The sequence below is a fragment of the Erpetoichthys calabaricus genome, chromosome 9, assembly GCF_900747795.2.
Source record: "Erpetoichthys calabaricus chromosome 9, fErpCal1.3, whole genome shotgun sequence".
Taxonomy (NCBI): domain Eukaryota; kingdom Metazoa; phylum Chordata; class Cladistia; order Polypteriformes; family Polypteridae; genus Erpetoichthys; species Erpetoichthys calabaricus.
Genome location: NC_041402.2, coordinates 141,477,956 through 141,495,820, shown reverse-complemented (window position 1 = coordinate 141,495,820; position 17,865 = coordinate 141,477,956). Strand labels below are relative to the sequence as shown.

The 17,865-nt window shown below is 39.3% G+C and overlaps 1 long non-coding RNA gene across 1 annotated transcript; it reads right to left on the bottom strand.

Moving 5' to 3' along the window:
• Positions 1–6,697: 6,697 nt before the first annotated feature.
• LOC127529204 (uncharacterized) lies at positions 6,698–11,216 on the bottom strand. Its single transcript, XR_007935893.1, has 3 exons — positions 10,967–11,216; positions 7,688–7,827; positions 6,698–6,820 (listed from the first exon to the last, which is right to left on the bottom strand). It is a non-coding gene; the product is annotated as an uncharacterized LOC127529204 (long non-coding RNA).
• Between the last annotated feature and the right edge of the window lie 6,649 nt (positions 11,217–17,865).

Sequence of the window (17,865 nt, the reverse complement as noted above, 5' to 3'; positions counted from 1 at the left end):
TAATCTTAAAGAAGAAAATATTTAAGACAACCAAGCTTCTTTTCTGCAAGATAAATCAACTTTCCAATACAATAAAACAAGCGTTCTGTTTACTGAAAATCAAAAATGATCTCAAACTTTGTCTTTTACCTATACATATAACATTTTTTTCAATTCAACTTAAAAACATAATCTGCAATATACTGTTACTGTTTTAAGGGTTATTAAAAGCATACATGTAGCTTTTAAATAAAGGATGCAAGACAACATTGACATTGCACTTTGGGTTATGCAGAAGATTTACATTGCTGCCCCTTATTAACTTGTTAGAACTGTACTGTTTCATATTATATTCCCTCAACATCTTTTAAATGATTTAGAAAGATTTCTTTCTGTGTAAACTGTACTATAAAAGGCCTTACTACCTCCTGCTGAGACTTATCTGTCTAGAAGGACATGCAGAAGAACTGTTCATTTGCTAGTTTGAGTTTCTGGTTCTCTCTGTAACTGCCAGCTTTTCCCTGTTCAGTACCAATCCATGGAACACCTTTGCTCCAGTAACTCTTTTCCGTAACCCCTCACAGAAGCTTCAATGTATGGTAAGGACATTTTACTTTGCAAAACTGGCACAACTGATTTTTTCATTAAATCAACATGCAGCTGTCCACAACTAGAATTAACACTTTCAGCATTTGGTCATTTTAATGTATTATATTTTCACACTTTTACTGTACCTTTTTAATGTCATTCTACTCTCTCCCCATTTTGTTTAATTTAACTCGCACACTCCAGAGGCACAGAATATGATGGGTTGGAGAGTCATTGCAGGGTTTTAGCAAACACTATACATACTCCTTACTGGAATAGGGTCTTTATTGTTTAGGTACATTTAACATACATTTTTTTAAAGTGTAATAAGAAAAATAATAACAAATGGTTACTAAATATGTATGATTGTTTAACATGTAATATTTGTCCACTTTTATGGGGACCAATTTGATGGGGACCCACAGAAAAAATGTTGGCAGAGAAACAAGAAGTGTCTTATCTATTTCTCCTTCACCACCATAAAGTAGCAAACCTATAGTAAGATTTGTTATGCCAGCTAAGCTACCCAATGTCCTTCCTCTGAGTTCCACTAGGATAAAAAACTACCCAGGGGCCTCATGTATAAACGGTACATACGCACAAAAATGCTGCATATGCCCATTTCCACGCTCACATCGCGATGTGTAAAAACTAAACTTGGCATAAAGCCACGCACATTTTCATGGTAGCTCAATCCCTTGCATACGCAAGTTTTCCGCTCGGTTTTGCAAACTGGTGGCACCCAGCGTCAAAGCAGTGCTACTGTTCCTGTGTGGTTTCCCTTTAATTTTTAGATTCACATCCCTGATGCAGCTTTATCAAATGCACTGAAATTAACCACATATCATTTATTAGTTTAAGGCATCTCATTGTAATCAACCCATAACCATGTAATTGTGCACCGAATGGGCAAACTATTCTAAATACCATCACTGCTTTGTGTTGCTATTCCCAGTGCACCACTGAATATTTAACCCACTGTATCTGAGTGTGGAATCACAGCTGTACAGCAGCTGATCGGATTATCGGTATACAGCATCCTGCACATGCTGTCTCAGCCATGCACGCAATCTATTTGAACTGTTCCCATACGGCAAATGCTTCAGAGTTTTTCCTGTAGGGACCTCGCTGTTCAGAAACAGTTTCATCCCAAGTGCTCTAAACGCACTCAATCAGTCCATCAATTGCTCCTGGTAGAACTGTTTGTACTTATAAGTACAATTACCTCACTGTAAACATGCACCACAGTTATAATATTGCACGACCTGAGTCACTTTATAAAGCGTGTATTTACATATGATGACAACTGGCTTCTAAGTCGAATTAGATATCCAAGCGCTATCTTGGAGAAAGAAAAGGAAGGACAGGAATAGGAGGTTAGTATGTTTGAAAGAGACAGTACTGGTGCAGTAAATTATTTCATCGAAGGTCATGCACAGCACAGCAAACATCTTGCAGAAGGCAGGAACAATCTCTAGACAGGGTGCAAGCTCATCACTAATACTGCGCCATCGTGTCCCCATGTTTAATACATGCTTTAATTCCTATCATTATGAAAATGATATCAAGTATACATCTTAATATTTAAATTGTTCAGAGAGCTGTAATATCATGAATGTAATGTATTTTGTGTCCTGTCGGCGGAAGAGAAAGCCTGTTTAAAAAACACGTAATGATTCACACACATAGAGCACATAAAAGAACACATAGAAAGAAGCATTTAACGTGCTACTTTAGTTACGATGGGCTCTGAGAAACTAGTAAATTAAATGATTTTAAGATGAAGTTCATGACATTCTACTTTGATGACAAAATAAAGTACATGACTAAAGTGGAAATTTCGAGATTAAAGTTGCCATTTGAACATTTTTTTCAGCTGTGTCCCTATTTTGTTTTTCTTTTTTCTGTACCCTAATAAGCTTCCATATGACACTCAGACGGTGAGCTACGACTCGCTTTTTCACAGCGACTTTGATATCTGACCACTTCTTATTTTTTTCGGACACTTTACGACTTTCTGAACTTGAACTTCGAGTTTCTCCGCCACTCTGTTACTCGATCAACTTCCTTTTGTTGTTTATATCACTGCTTAAACCAACAAATAGTACATTTTTCCTTGCCTCCACTTTGTATTCGCTGAAATTCTTCTATTTCCCCCGTGCTTTTGCCATTGTCTTTTCACAGAATGCTGAGCTTAAGGGGCTGTTTATGTTGCTTTGCATATTCAAAGAGGCATAATTCTGGGAGGAGTTGGGGAGTGGCGGCAGGCGCATGCACGTGCGTTACTTTTCACGTTGACAGGGATTTATGTTGTGGAAGAACATGAAAGTTGGCTTACGCACAGATTTATGCATCTGGATTTTTTTGTGCATACGCACATTTCTGCTTTTGTCTGTACACCACGTTTTAGTGTGAATTCTATGCACAGTGTTATGCATGAGGCCCCAGGTCTTTACTCTGCCATGTCATGAGCAGAACAAGAAGATTCAACAGTCTTTCCATGCTGACTGCACCTGTGCTGCTGTGAACCTCTTACAATACCAGGCTATACTTCACACTTTATTAAAGAGGGATTTTTCTCACTTGGCTCTGATTGAGCCAACAAAACCGCTGATTTCACATGTATCACCACCTTCATATCCCCTAGCTCTCTCTCTCAAACTGTCCAGAAAAACAAATCCCTGCCACCATCACCTACTCCTCTGTTCAGGATGATGGTTTTTTTCTCCCTTTACTGCCAATAATACCCCTGATGTCAGTCCTCCACAGCATTCCCTGCCCTCCCTTGATTGACTCAACAGTCACCCCCTTCAACCTGGCCAAGATGCTACAATATAGCTTACTTGTGTTACTAGTGTGATTTAGTGGTGAGGACAAATGGGTTTCTGTTTTTTTTAGAGACCAGTGCTCCCAAAGAGATTTCATTAGGAACACTGTTAGCAGATAGACTGATTTTGCTTAACTAGGAAAATTCCAAATGAACATCTATAACTCAGTAATAAAGCAATGTTCTAGATTATCTTAAAGTAAAAGAAAATCAAATTCTTTTTAAGGGGATCTGTTCATTTTTACTTTCTCACAAATGAAGTATAGGGAAAATATTGGATTCGTCCAAAAATTTGATTTCGAGATTTTGATGAATTTCGATGTTTTAGACCTCCCTAAATCCAACAATACCATTTTTGGAATTATGTCTGTGTGTCTGTCTGTGTATGTGTCTATATGTAAACACAATAACTGTCAACCTACAAGTATTAGGTATAAAACATAGATTTCTATCAACTTTTGATCTATTTCCGCTAACCAGAAGTGGTACTTTTTTATTCATGCAGCTGCAGAGTCCAAATTGTTCAACTTCCATCCATCCATCCATTTTCCAACCCGCTGAATCCGAACACAGGGTCACGGGGGTCTGCTGGAGCCAATCCCAGCCAACACAGGGCACAAGGCAGGGAACCAATCCCGGGCAGGGTGCCAACCCACCGCAGGACACACACAAACACACCCACACACCAAGCACACACTAGGGCCAATTTAGAATCGCCAATCCACCTAACCTGCATGTCTTTGGACTGTGGGAGGAAACCGGAGCGCCCGGAGGAAACCCACGCAGACACGGGGAGAACATGCAAACTCCACGCAGGGAGGACCCGGGAAGTGAACCCGGGTCCCCAGATCTCCCAACTGCGAGGCAGCAGCGCTACCCACTGCGCCACCGTGCCGCCAAATTGTTCAACTTTACTTTTATAATAATTGTTCAATATATTATTAATTTGATTTGATTTGTTCTTAATGGTTCTTTAATGTACATAATATAAAGACATAATCATTGTCTTGCGGTTTACTCCTCAAATATCAATCCCAAATATCTGAGTATATGAGAAAGTCTAGAGGAGATCACTCCCGATTTTTTTCCAAAACATAGCAAGAATTTACTAATATATTATGAGAATGAATACAGCTGGTTTAAGATTAACTTGCGTTATTAACTTTTTTATGAAATATATTTTACATAAGGCTTGCCACTCGTGGTGCTCTCTTTGGGGGGGCAGGGCAATGTTGATTTTTCTATTATTTTCTTTTGTTTTTTTGTACTGATGTTGAAGCTTATTGTTGTATCTGTTATGTTATTCTTATTTGTTTGATTAAGCTGGCTGCTGTTGTAATGTTTTTTTTTTCAAATAAAAGAAAATTGTAATTGAAGACAAATTACATGTCTGAACACTGCATTACTGATATTAAGTGTTCAAGAGTGGCCCTTATTTTCAAATCATAACTTGACACTTAAGATAACTACCCTCTTAATGGTTTTCATAGTAAACAATAAAAAAAAAAAAACCCTTCGTTATATTTTTCTTCTTATGATATAAGTCGAACACACTTTAAAATTTTTAGAGCCTATAAAAAATTCCTCAGTACTTTAATGTAGGTCTTTCAATGGGCAGATTAATACGATTTAGTGACTCTGACTTTGCCTTGTTTGTTTGGCTACACTATATGGAATGGCATTCTTTTGAGGGCTGCTTTCTGCCTTGCATCCAGTATTGCTGGAACAGACTTCAATCCACTGTGACTCTGAATTGAACTAAGTGGGTTTGAGAATATATGTATGTATAACACAAAGGCACAGATAAAAACTGGGCAAGAGTAAATTTTGCTTAAATGTTGGTAAGCAATTCTTCACAAAGAAAAATTTATATGCAGTAAGTTACCAGGAAGCAGCATCTTGTGAGCCCTCAAACCTTAACTCAATTCCTTTTACCTTAACATGTAACACTGATAAGTTGATTTGTGCTGAATGGTGTGTTATCATTAATTTTTTTAATGTTTTCCTATGAACTTGACACCTTAGTATTGCAAGGGCTTACTGTCTTACAATTATTATCATATTGCTACTCATTTGGCTCATTTTAAAACACTGTTTACAACACTTGGCACAGAGTTGATCAATATTTGTGGCTCCTACTGTCAGAAACTCTCTGCGTATGTCTATTCATGAGGATCCATCTGTCTTGGTATTTAATTCTACATTGAAGAGTTATACATTCTCCTTGCCTTTTTCGTTTTTGTCCCTTCATGTACACGTTTCAACTGCCCCTGCCATAATCTGAGATGGTCCTATCACTATCCAACCATTTATGCCACTCTTTGCAACCGTTTCCATTTCAGGATTGCTGGGAGCAATAGCTTATACCATCAGCATAGATTACAAGATAGGACCAACCCTGGACAGGACACCATTTAGCACTGCTACTACCATAAAAAAATGGCACTCTAAGTTAGAATAATGCATACTATAACATTGTCAAATCTGCTTAATCTAATTTAGGGTTACAGGGAGTCAAAGCATGTACTGGGAACATCAGGGGTAAGAAAACATCTATTATGAATGGCATGTCTGTCTACCATAGAGTAAGAAATAATTGCTTATGGTTTATGCAGTTATGCACTTTGTGTGAAATGTTTGCAGTGCACTCAATTCACAATGTAGCTGTTTTTTAATGTTAAACTACTTTTGGTACTTGCTGTTATCTTTCTTTAAACTGTTTTTGATACCATTATATAATATTTGTTTTGGTTTCATTATGCTTATTGCCTGACCGTTTATTGAAATCATTTTTGCTACATAAAGCACCTTGTGCTGATAGATTTAGTCAATGATGCTATATACAATAAAGACTGATTTGTTAAGCAACAGTGGGAGAGTTGCTATGACAAACAGCTTATTGTATTATCAGCCACTGTGGGGTATACCAGCATTTGGCACAAGGCACAAGCTAATATTTTAGGCTGAAAAGCAGTCCATCACAGGGCACACTCAGACATCTATACCAACTTAAAAATGGGCTAAATTAGAGTCACAAATTAATTTAACATGCCTGGGAAGTCACATAAAATTCATATTAGCATGGAAATAAACTCCTAAAAGGCATGATTTGACTAGAAATGTAATAACAGTTACATGCTACAATTAGCTAGAAAGCACACGATCTCTACTTACTTTAGCTGTATGCCACACATGTATTGTAGGAACACCACTTTTAATTTTTTACCAACAGTTATGCACTTGTATCTACATTCTAACATCAGTCTTCCTGTATGTATCTGTAATCACCATTCTTACCTGGCATTGCTTAACTTTAAAATTTTCCATTACTTCCTGTTCGACCAATTCTGGTACACCTGTCAGATTTGTCCAGATTTGACACAACAATTCTGTTTTAGCAACGATTTTTTTATAAAATACTTTCACCTGCAATGACAAAAATAACGGTGAATGCATTAACAAACAGTTTGATATGGTGCCTTTCATGATATAACTGTCTCAAAGTATTTTACTGATATAACGTAACACACTTTATATAGAAGTAGACTTTTACATTATCATATAAAGATTAGGTAAATTGTTAATGGTTAGGTATATAAATCAATTGTAGGGGAGTTTCAAACTATGTCTTATTTTTCTCATAGTGTAATAAGTGCATTAAGTGCACTATTACATTAATCTGTCAAATCAACCCAAACTTTTTATTGACAAATTCAACTTTACATAACTTCACAAGTTCGACAATTAAACCCATACATAAATTCACAATTACTTTATTAAGAAGCAAATTATCTTGACTAGGTGTACAACCTTGCTAGGATATGCTTTCTGTTAATTTGTCAATTATCTTAGGCATCCTTTTGTGGCATCCATCCCGTTATATCCTAACTATAGGGTCACGGGGGTCTGCTGGAGCCAATCCCAGCCAAAACAGGGCACAAACCCCGGGCAGGGCACCAGCCCACCGCAGGGCACACACACAGGACAATTTAGAATCACCAATGTCTTTGAACTGTGGGAGGAAACCAGAGTACCTGGAGGAAACCCACGCAGACATGGGGAGAACATGCAAACTCCACGCAGGAAGGACCCAGGAAGCAAACCCAGGTCTCCTAACTGTGAGGCAGCAGTGCTACCCACTGCGCTACTGTGACGCCCTCCTTTTGTGGCAGTGAATGTTTAATTAATCCACTTCTTGAATATAATGAATACAGCTAATATGCTGATATCTGTGTCAAGGCTAAAATACATTGAATAAAGCTCATAGCCTATTATCAATTTAATAGTCAGTACCTCTTCCTTCATTTGGCTAATTCTAGCCGTCACTGAAACTGACTGCTTCAGCAATATTTCATAGAACAAATTGATATCAAAGGTTTCTAAGTCAATTTGCTCTTCATAGTCCCAAAATTCATCGTTCTTCATTACTGTCACTGCAAAGAATAATAAAGCATACTGTTATAAACCAGCAACCATTCCTCAAGTTTTTGAATATGCCTGTTCCTGGTCAGAGTCAGTGGGAGAACATGTTTATCCCCAGAGCAAAGGATACAAGGCATGAATCTGTCCTGTAAAAAATAGTTTTTAAAAGAGAAAAACATGAATGGTCTCCCCTAGACTTTCTTGTATACTCAGATATGGGAATGGATATTTAAGGAGTAAACTGCAAGACAATGATTACATTTTTATATTATGCACTTTAAAGAACCATCTACAACAAATCAAATCAAATTAATAATATTGAAAAATTATTACAAAAGTAAATTTGAATAAATCGGACACTGCAGCTGCATGAATAAAAGGTAAATTACCACTTGTGGTTAGCGGAAATAGCCCAAAAGTTGAAAGAAATCTACATTTTGTACCTAATACTTGTATGCAAAATTTGGTTGTCCTTAAGTGAAAGTGTTCTCATGTTATTGTGTTTACATACATACACACACACACAGACAGACACACAGATATAATTCCAAAAATGGTATTTTTGGACTCAGGGGGGTCTATAAAAATCTTGACATCGAATTTTCAAACAATTACAATACTTTCTCTATACTTCATATATGAGAAAGTAAAAACTACCAACTGAGAGAAATAAATGCATTTTTTAAAATATACAAATATAATTTATGGTAAATAATCTTTGCATTTAAAAATTACATATTTAGACGGGATAGAATGCAGGAGTGTAGTGCGCCCAAATTTACATATACTGTATTTTAAACCATTAAGGGTGCCAAAACACGCAGATGCAACATCCTGAAGGAATTATAAGAAATACAAAAAAAGTGATGAGAGAAAATATCAACTCATTCATTTTCTGAATTTCTTAAATTCCAGTTGCAGACCTACAGTTCTGGCAGTGCTGGATTTAAGAGATAAAGCGGCTCTGGAAGAGACACCAGTCTGTCACAGGGAACAGTCACACATACTGGCCAAGTTCACCAATTAGCTTAACCCACCCATCTTTGTGGTCTGTGTGGGAAACATAAATCTCATCCCACACGGACACAGTGTGAATGTACAAACACAACACAAATGGTGCCCAGGGCAGGAAATCAAACCCAGGGCTCCACAGCTGTGAGGAAGAAATGCAATCCACGGGGCCTGCTTGTAACCCACATTAAAAAATTACTATTATCAAGTATACAGAGCTCACCAAAGCCTAAGGCTGAGAGATCCATCCATATCTATCTATCTATCTATCTATCTATCTATCTATCTATCTATCTATCTATCTATCTATCTATCTATCTATCTATCTATCTATCTATCTATCTATCTATCTATCTATCTATCTATCTATCCATTATCAAACCCGCTGAATCCGAACACAGGGTCACGGGGGTCTGCTGGAGCCAATCCCAGCCAACACAGGGCACAAGGCAGGGAACCAATCCTGGGCAGGGTGCCAACCCACCGCAGGGCTGAGAGATGATTCATTTCAATATAAATAAGTTAACTATGAAATACTTGTTACTTCCTTAATAAATTTATATCACAAACTTTAAAGGATGGTGCACTGATTAGTGCTGCTGTCTTATCAACACAGGGACCAAGCTTTGATCTGAAATCATGTTGCTGTTTGTGTGAATTTTGCATACCCTCCTGCTATCAAAGGGGATTCCTCCATGTATACAGTTGTCATCGTACTTCTAGTCACCTTTAAAATTGCTTCAGCGGGAGTTAGTGTTTATGTGTGAATGCTCTGTGATGTACTAATAAATGTGTTTTTTACCACAGGAACTTTGTTTTCAGGAATCAATGAGATCCTGTATGATATAGGCCTTGGGCCACTTTTGCTCCCTTGCCACTTTCCTGTGTTGCGCCCCCACCACTCAACAGAAATTGCAATCTTTAGCAAAACATACAAAAAAAGGGACACAGTGTGAAGTTCAACACCCAACTTATTGATCTGATGCGGTGTATGGCACAGCGCACCAGGGAGGTGGCTATGAAAAACAATGCTGTGCAAAGTGCAGTGTGATCTGGAGTTCATGAGGGACACCCCCACCTTATTGCTTCAAAATGATTGCTAGTTCACAGATGAGATCATTTCTTCAATGTGATGCATTAAGGACGTGGCTATGAAGAGTGATACAGTGCAAAGTGCTCCGCTCCATCATTAACAATAACTCTCCAAGTCCAAACTACTCATAGATTTGTAAGATGGCACCAGTGCTTGGGGTGAACCAATCAACATAATTTATCGCCCAAGTAGCACCCACAACAATACCTGGTTGAACAAAAAGTTTGTACCCTGGAGTTGAAGCTAATAAAGTACCAGGAACTACCTTCCAGAAACTACATATGACCCAAGTTCCTGTGGTTTTCTAAAAAGTTCCTGAAATTGGAAAGTGCCAATTGTCTCATTTGGGGTTGGCTCCTGCCCTGTGCCCTAGAAGCAATTATTTTAAGTCACAAAGAAACCATCACAGGGAACACAACAATATATTTTTGCATCTCAATAGTTAAGAAAGGAAAAGGCATTACACAGACTTATAATTTGTTTTATAACTTGATTCTGTCAGTTGCTTATTACTAAAAGAAAGTGAACATATGAAAACAGGTAGTTGTCAATGATTAAAAATGTTGCACTCATGTGTCAAAAATCCATATTATTGAAGATTCCAACAGCCTACCCCCTTTTTTTAATGTTTCTACAGAACATGAACCATATCTATTTGTGGTTACATGGTCCTAATTGTGTTGGTTGCAATCATATTTTTTAATGGAGTATGAAGGAAGCAACATGCATTATGTCTTTTAAATTTCTTCAACTGTCTTTGAAATCAAATATTTTTTTTCCTTTATACAAAGAATTGAGTGTAGGTACATGACTCCTAGCACATTTTCCAATTATACTACCAGGAGAGAAGGGTGCTGATGAAGATGAGGGTTAAATACAGTTTTACCCCAATTCTATAGATTAAATTCAATTTGAGGACTGTTTCAACTTTTGTTTTTTGCACTCATGTGATGGCCGACTATGTACAGTTTAGTGCACCTGACACTAAGTAGGCACGGAAAAAGTCCAGACTGGTATTTCAGTCATACAAAGTATACTATACTCACCATCTTGCAACCCTTGCCCGGCCAACTCTTGAGCATCCACTTGTCCTAAAAGACGACGATTATACTTTTTGATTCTGGTCACACTTAGTCCTCTTGAAGAGTAATCATCAAAGTTATACTTGAGGTGCAAGTGACGGTACTTTGGAGAGGAGGGTTTTTTCCTTGTCCAACCGTATTCCCTTAGAAGAATCTAAGTTGGACCAAAAAGCAAGAAAGAATGGTTTTGCGATTCATAAAAGGTACTCAATTAGTCAAGATGTTTTACAGATTATGTTTAAACTTCTACAGGAACCTAACTGCACATAGAATAATACCAATATATCCATTATTATTTCTCTGATTTGTTCCCATTAATATTACTTTTGTGACCAGGGGTTGTGGATTGCTGAAAAGCTTTAGTTTTAAATGAAAATGATATAGTTATGACATATATTTAGCAGAGTTGCATACTAGCATCCTGTCCAGGAATGGTCCTTAGCTTGACCCCGTGCTATTGACACTAGCTATGGCACCTTTTAGTAGACTCAGAAAACAGATACATTAATTAAAAAAAAACCTTAATTCTCCATCTGACATTATTAAACAGAAATTTCAAAACTTGTCAGTTTTATATCATGAGAAAAGAAAACAAATTGCAATTAATAAAAGACATCTCGGACCATTTAGCTTGCTAGTTTGTTAATTGCAAACTTGTCTTAATATCTTTCCCAGATGATTTTTAAAAATTGCCAGTCTTGGCATGAAGTACATGATTCAGCACTTTGTTTCAGATTAGCACAACTCTGCTTACTAGATTCCAGCTTCAATGTAATTCCCCTTCATATCCACCAGTGACCTTGAGATCATTATTCACTATTTAACTGAAAGCTCATTTTAATCCATGCATTTTTTTTTGCTTTATTTTTCTTAAACACAAAGAGTAGAACATATGTTTTAGACCAGTGACACATTTGCTCTTTCTGTAAAGTTACAAAACAGCACAGTGTTTAAGCCTATGCTCTCTGAGTTTTATTAAATTACTAGTCATTTAGCCCGTTACAATAACGGGCGCTAGAACAGTAGTGCATAAACATTAGTAGGAACAGTCTATATTAAATGGCAAGGGACTTTGCCCTCATTCTTTTTGTTGGTCGTATTTTTCTTTCTTTCAGCCTTTCTTTTGTTGATGCAGATGAATATGCATACAAGACCAGTTTACAAATATTCAATGTCATGCGTGTGGATTCTGGCTCTAAGCATGCGATACCACTCTGGGACAAGAGGGGACACTGTTGGTAACTGCCTTTTCTCCTTCACCCACAACTCCCAAGAATATGCCCAATGAGAAAACCTAACCCTGCCCACAGTGCCCAGTGCAGGTCCTGCCCTTTCTGATTGGTACAATAAAAATGGAGGGCCCTAATGATGGTGTCACATTTGGACCTGGATCTCACAAAGGACAGAGCTTGAGTGTGATTTTTTTAAGACACTCTTCACAGTCTTGGTTGTTTGGCCATTATAAGGCCACAGTGCACACTTTGTGTTTTTCTTTGTTCATTAAATAGGGTTGCCCAGTTGGTGCCTGAATAATTCTTGGTAGATTCTCACAGTCTGTAACCCAGCCACAGGGGATGCACAAACCAGTGTGTTTCTTCGTGCCGGTCCCAAGCCCGGATAAATGGGGAAGGTTACGTCAGGAATGGCACCTGGTGTAAAATTTTGCCAAATCAATGTGCGGACAACAATACAAATTTCCATACCGGATCGGTCAAGCCCCGGGTTAACAACGACCGCCACCAGTACTGTTAGTCAACAGGGTGCTGGCGGAAATTGGGCTACTGTTGGCCGAAGAAGAAGAAGAAGGAGAAGAAGAGGGGGGAGACATGTCTGGAGGCAGGAGGAGAGGAGGAAGGTAAAGAGAGTGTAACTGAGGGTAGGAACTTTGAATGTTGGCAGTATGACTGGTAAGGGGAGAGAGTTAGCCGATATGATGGAGAGAAGGAAGGTTGATATATTGTGCATGCAAGAGACTAAATGGAAGGGGAGTAAGGCCAGGTGGATTGGAGTTGGATTCAAATTGTTCTATCATGGTGTGGATAGGAGGAGAAATGGAGTAGGGGTTATTCTGAAGGAACAGTATATCAAGAGTGTTTTGGAGGTGAAAAGAGTGTCAGACAGAGTAATGATTATGAAGCTGGAAATTGGAGGTGTGATGATGAATGTTGTTAGTGGATATGCCCTGCAAGTTGGGTGTGCAATGGATGAAAAAGAAGATTTTTGGAGTGAGTTGGATGAAGTGATGAACAGTGTACCCAAGAGACAGAAAGTGGTGATTGGAGCGGATTTCAATGGACATGTTGGTGAAGGGAACAGAGGAGACAAGGAGATGATGGGTAGGTATGGTGTCAAGGAGAGGAATAAAGATGGTCAGAGGATAGTGGATTTTGCCAAAAGGATGGACAAGGCTGTGGCGAATATGTATCTTAAGAAGAGGGAGGAACATAGGGTGACGTACCTGTGTGGAGGAAGATGCACTCAGGTAGATTACATCCTATGCAGAAGAGTCAATCTGAAGGAGATTGAAGACTGCAAAGTAGTTGGCAGGGGAAAGTGTAGTTAAGCAGCATAGGATGGTGGTCTGTAGGATGACATTGGAGATCAAGAAGAGGAAGAGAGTAAGGGCAGAGCCAAGGGTCAAATGGTGGAAGTTGAAAAGAAAGACTGCAAGGTTGAGTTTAGGGAGAAGGTGACACAGGCACTGGGTGGTAGTGAAGAATTACCAGACAGTTGGGAAACTACAGCAGATGCAGTAAGGGTGACAGCAAGAAGGGTGCTTGGCGTGACATCTGGACAGAGGAAGGAGGACAAGGAAACCTGGTGGTGGTATGGGGAAGTACAGGAGAGTATACAGAGGAAGAGGATAGCAAAGATAGTTAGAGAGATGCAGAAAGCAGACAATAGTACAAGGAGATAAGGCGCAAGGTGAAGAGAGAGGTGGTGAAGGCTAAAGAAAAAGCATATGATGAGTTGTATGAAAGATTGGACACTAAGGAGGGAGAAAAAGACCTGTACCGATTGGCTAGACAGAGGGACCGAGCTGGGAAAGATGTGCAGCAGGTTAGGGTAATAAAGGATAAAGATGGAAACGTACTCACAAGCGAAGAGAGTGTGTTGAGCAGATGGAAAAAGTACTTTGATAGGCTTATGAATGAAGAGAACGAGAGAAAGAAGAGGTTGGATGATGTGGAGATTGTGAATCAGTAAGTGAAACGGATTAGCAAGGAGGAAGTAAGGATAAACTGTTAAGAGGATGAAGAATGGAAAAGCCGTCGGTTCAGATGACATACCTGTGGAAGCCTGGAGGTGTTTAGGAGAGATGGCAGTGGAGTTTTTAACCAGATTGTTTAATGGAATCTTGAAAAGTGAGAGGATGCCTGAGGAGTGGAGAAGAAGTGTACTGGTGCCGATAGAGGGAGATGTGCAGGACTGTAGTAACTACAGGGGGATTAAATTGATGAGCCATAGCATGAAGTTATGGGAAAGAGTAGTGGAAGCTAGGTTAAGAAGTGAGGTGATGATTAGTGAGCAGCAGTGTGGTTTCATGCCAAGAAAGAACACCACAGATGCGATGTTTGCTCTGAGGGTGTTGATGGAGAAGTATAGAGAAGGCCAGAAGGAGTTGTATGGCGTCTTTGTGGACCTGGAGAAAGCATAAGACAGGGTGCCTCGAGAGGAGTTGTGGTATTGAATGAGGAAGTCGGGAGTGGCAGAGAAGTATGTAAGAGTTGTACAGGATATGTACGAGGGAAGTGTGACTGTGGTGAGGTCTACAGTAGGAGTGACGGATGCATTCAATGTGGAGGAGGGATTACATCAGGGATCGGCTCTGAGTCCTTTCTTATTTGCAATGGTGATGGACAGGTTGACAGATGAGATTAGACAGGAGTCCAAATGGACTATGATGTTTGCTGATGAAATTGTGATCTATAGTCATAGTAGGGAGACAGGTTGAGGAGACCCTGGAGAGGTGGAGATATGCTCTAGAGAGGATAGGAATGAAGGTCAGTAGAAACAAGACAGAATACATGTATGTAAATGAGAGGGAGGTCAGTGAAATGGGGAAGATGCAAGGAGTAGAGTTGGCGAAAGTGGATGAGTTTAAATACTTGGAATCAACAGTACAGAGTAATGGGGATTGTGGAAGAGAGGTGAAAAAGAGAGTGCAGGCAGGATGGAATGGGTGGAGAAGAGTGTCAGGAGTGATTTGTGACAGACGGATATCAGCAATAGTGAAAGGGAAGGTCTACAGGACGGTAGTGAGACCAGCTATGTTATATGGGTTGGAGATGGTGCACTGACCAGAAAGCAGTAAACAGAGCTGGAGGTGACAGAGTTACAGATGCTAAGATTTGCATTGGGTGTGACAAGGATGGATAGGATTAGAAATTAGTACATTAGAGGGTCAATTAAAGTGGGACAGTTGGGAGACAACGTCAGAGAGGCGAGATTACGTTGGTTTGGACATGTGCAGAGGAGAGATGCTGAGTATATTGGGAGAAGGTTGCTAAGGATAGAACTGCCAGGCAAGAGAAAAAGAGGAAGGCCTAAGAGAAGGCTTATGGATGTGGTGAGAGGGGACATGCAGGTGATGGGTGTAACAGAACAAGATGCAGAGAACAGAAAGGTAAGGAAGAAGATGATCTGCTGTGGTAACCCCTAACGGGAGCAGCCGAAAGTAGAAGAAGAAGAAGATTCTCACAGTCTGTTATCTTGGTTACATTAAAAAATAATAAAATATTAATAAAACCAAAGAAGTTCTAACACCTTAGTACCACTTAAACCGCTTACTTTCACAAATTATTATTTCTATCTATAAACTCATGGCCAAGCAAGATGCATCATAGTGGAATCAGTAAAAAAAAATCAATCCATTTTCCAACTCCATTCCATTCAGCAGTTATGCCTAGATGGATATCTAGTCATTTGAAATTTATAGATATAAATTTGCCTGTCAGCACTTTCATGGACTATTGGAAGAAACCTATATGAACACAAGGAGGGCATAAATTGGCATGAAGAGTACATTTAATAGAAGAATGCAACAATGGCACAAGGTTGTGAGATTAGCTAAATGTTAGCTAGACAAATATTTCCATATGACAAGAAACTAGCCATTCATTTATTCTTTAAAACATTTTCTTTTAGGGCAGCACAGTGAAGAAGTGATTAGTGTTACCGAGCTCACGGATAAAGCATCCTTGGACAGTTGTTGGTGTGGAGGTTACTCATCATCTTTGTCTGAGTGGGCTTTTCTTCAGGAACTTTGGTTTTCCTGACATCTCTCCATATATATGGACACTCGGTTAATTGCATCCTAAATTAACTTCAGTGTAACTGAGTGTGAGCATGCCTCTAACGGACTGGTGACAGTGTTGTACCTGCCTTGTAATCATTGCCATCAGAAATGGCTCCAACCCCTGGGGTGCCTAACTTGGACTAAATGGGTTTCAAAATGTTGTGGTGGCCATGGTCATTTCCCGTCCAGGACACTAGCTGGATGGAAGGACCTGGGTTAAAGAGTTTCCACAGGGCACTACCTTCCCCAGGACACTAGAGGGCAGCGGATTCCCGCAGGGCATGCTGGTAGTTGGAGTTTGGTACAGCCCTGTTGGGTTCCGTGGAGGCCACCGGGGGAGCTGCAGAGCCCTACAGTGGACTTCTGCCACACCTGGGAGTGATTCCAGGTAACACTGATGAGCCACCTGGAGCACTCCCATGATCTGCTTAAAAGGAGCTGCCTCACTCCATTTGAAGAGCCAGAGTCAGGAGGAAGAGGGACAAAGCTTGCCAGTGGAGGAGTGGAGGAGTGGAGGAGGAAAGGACAGCAAGAAGAAAAATAAAGGAAGGAAAAGAAAAGAAAGTGCTGTGTGCTATTTATTGTACTCTGCCATAGAGGGATTGAAAGACAAGCGTTTTCCCTAGAAAAAGAAAACGTGTGTGTTGCAAAGATTTGTGCCTAGAGTCTGTCTGTGTAGTGGGGTGGGATCGCTGGTGTGTCCCCTTGTGGCCACAATCTTTAAATGTTTTCAATTATTTGGTCACTGGAACCTAGATAGTTTTGGACAAAAGGCATGAAATAACTGTGGACCAGTCCATTGAATTGCACACATATATATACACACTCACACTCATATTGGTCAAACATAGAGCTGCCAATTAAAATAATGTGTACATGTATAGAAAACTGAAATATCTGTTTTTTATTTTACCTGTGGTATTTTGTTAGAAAAGCTAACTCATCACTTATCATTTACTATGGACCTGTGAATGCTGTTGGAGGAATGATGGTTCTGTAGTTGCTAAAAACAGAAATACACAAGGGCCATGCCTGAAAAAAATCAGTCATAACTGATGGTGTCAATTACAAGTCTAGGGATTGGTCCAAAGAATTATCTGAACTAACACTGGCAAAGAAGATCAAGGCTTGCAGGTTCACACTAGAAAGCTTTCCTGTCAAGAAAAAACATTTGCTGTTAGAATAGTCAGAAAGCACAAGATATTGCAATTAATTGTTTCAAAGCTGCTTAAAGGCCAATGTTTACATCATAATGTGGGAGACACTCATCCTAATTAAAATCTTTCCAATTGGTACAAAACTGTCACATATAAAAAACAAGCATACTTTGTTCTATCCTGCCTTATGCCAATTCCCCCAGTATAAGTTTTCAATGACCCTTCACTGGAAAAACAGGTTTTGAAAATGAAAATGGATGGGTGAGCATTATACACATATCAAACTTCCACTAGAGTGCAGCAGATTGCTTTGAAAGTTACTGAGATCATTTTGTAATGCTGACTCATTCTGAGTATGCAAACACCTAACAGCTGTATGTACCATGACATTTTGCAGGTTGCCTCGT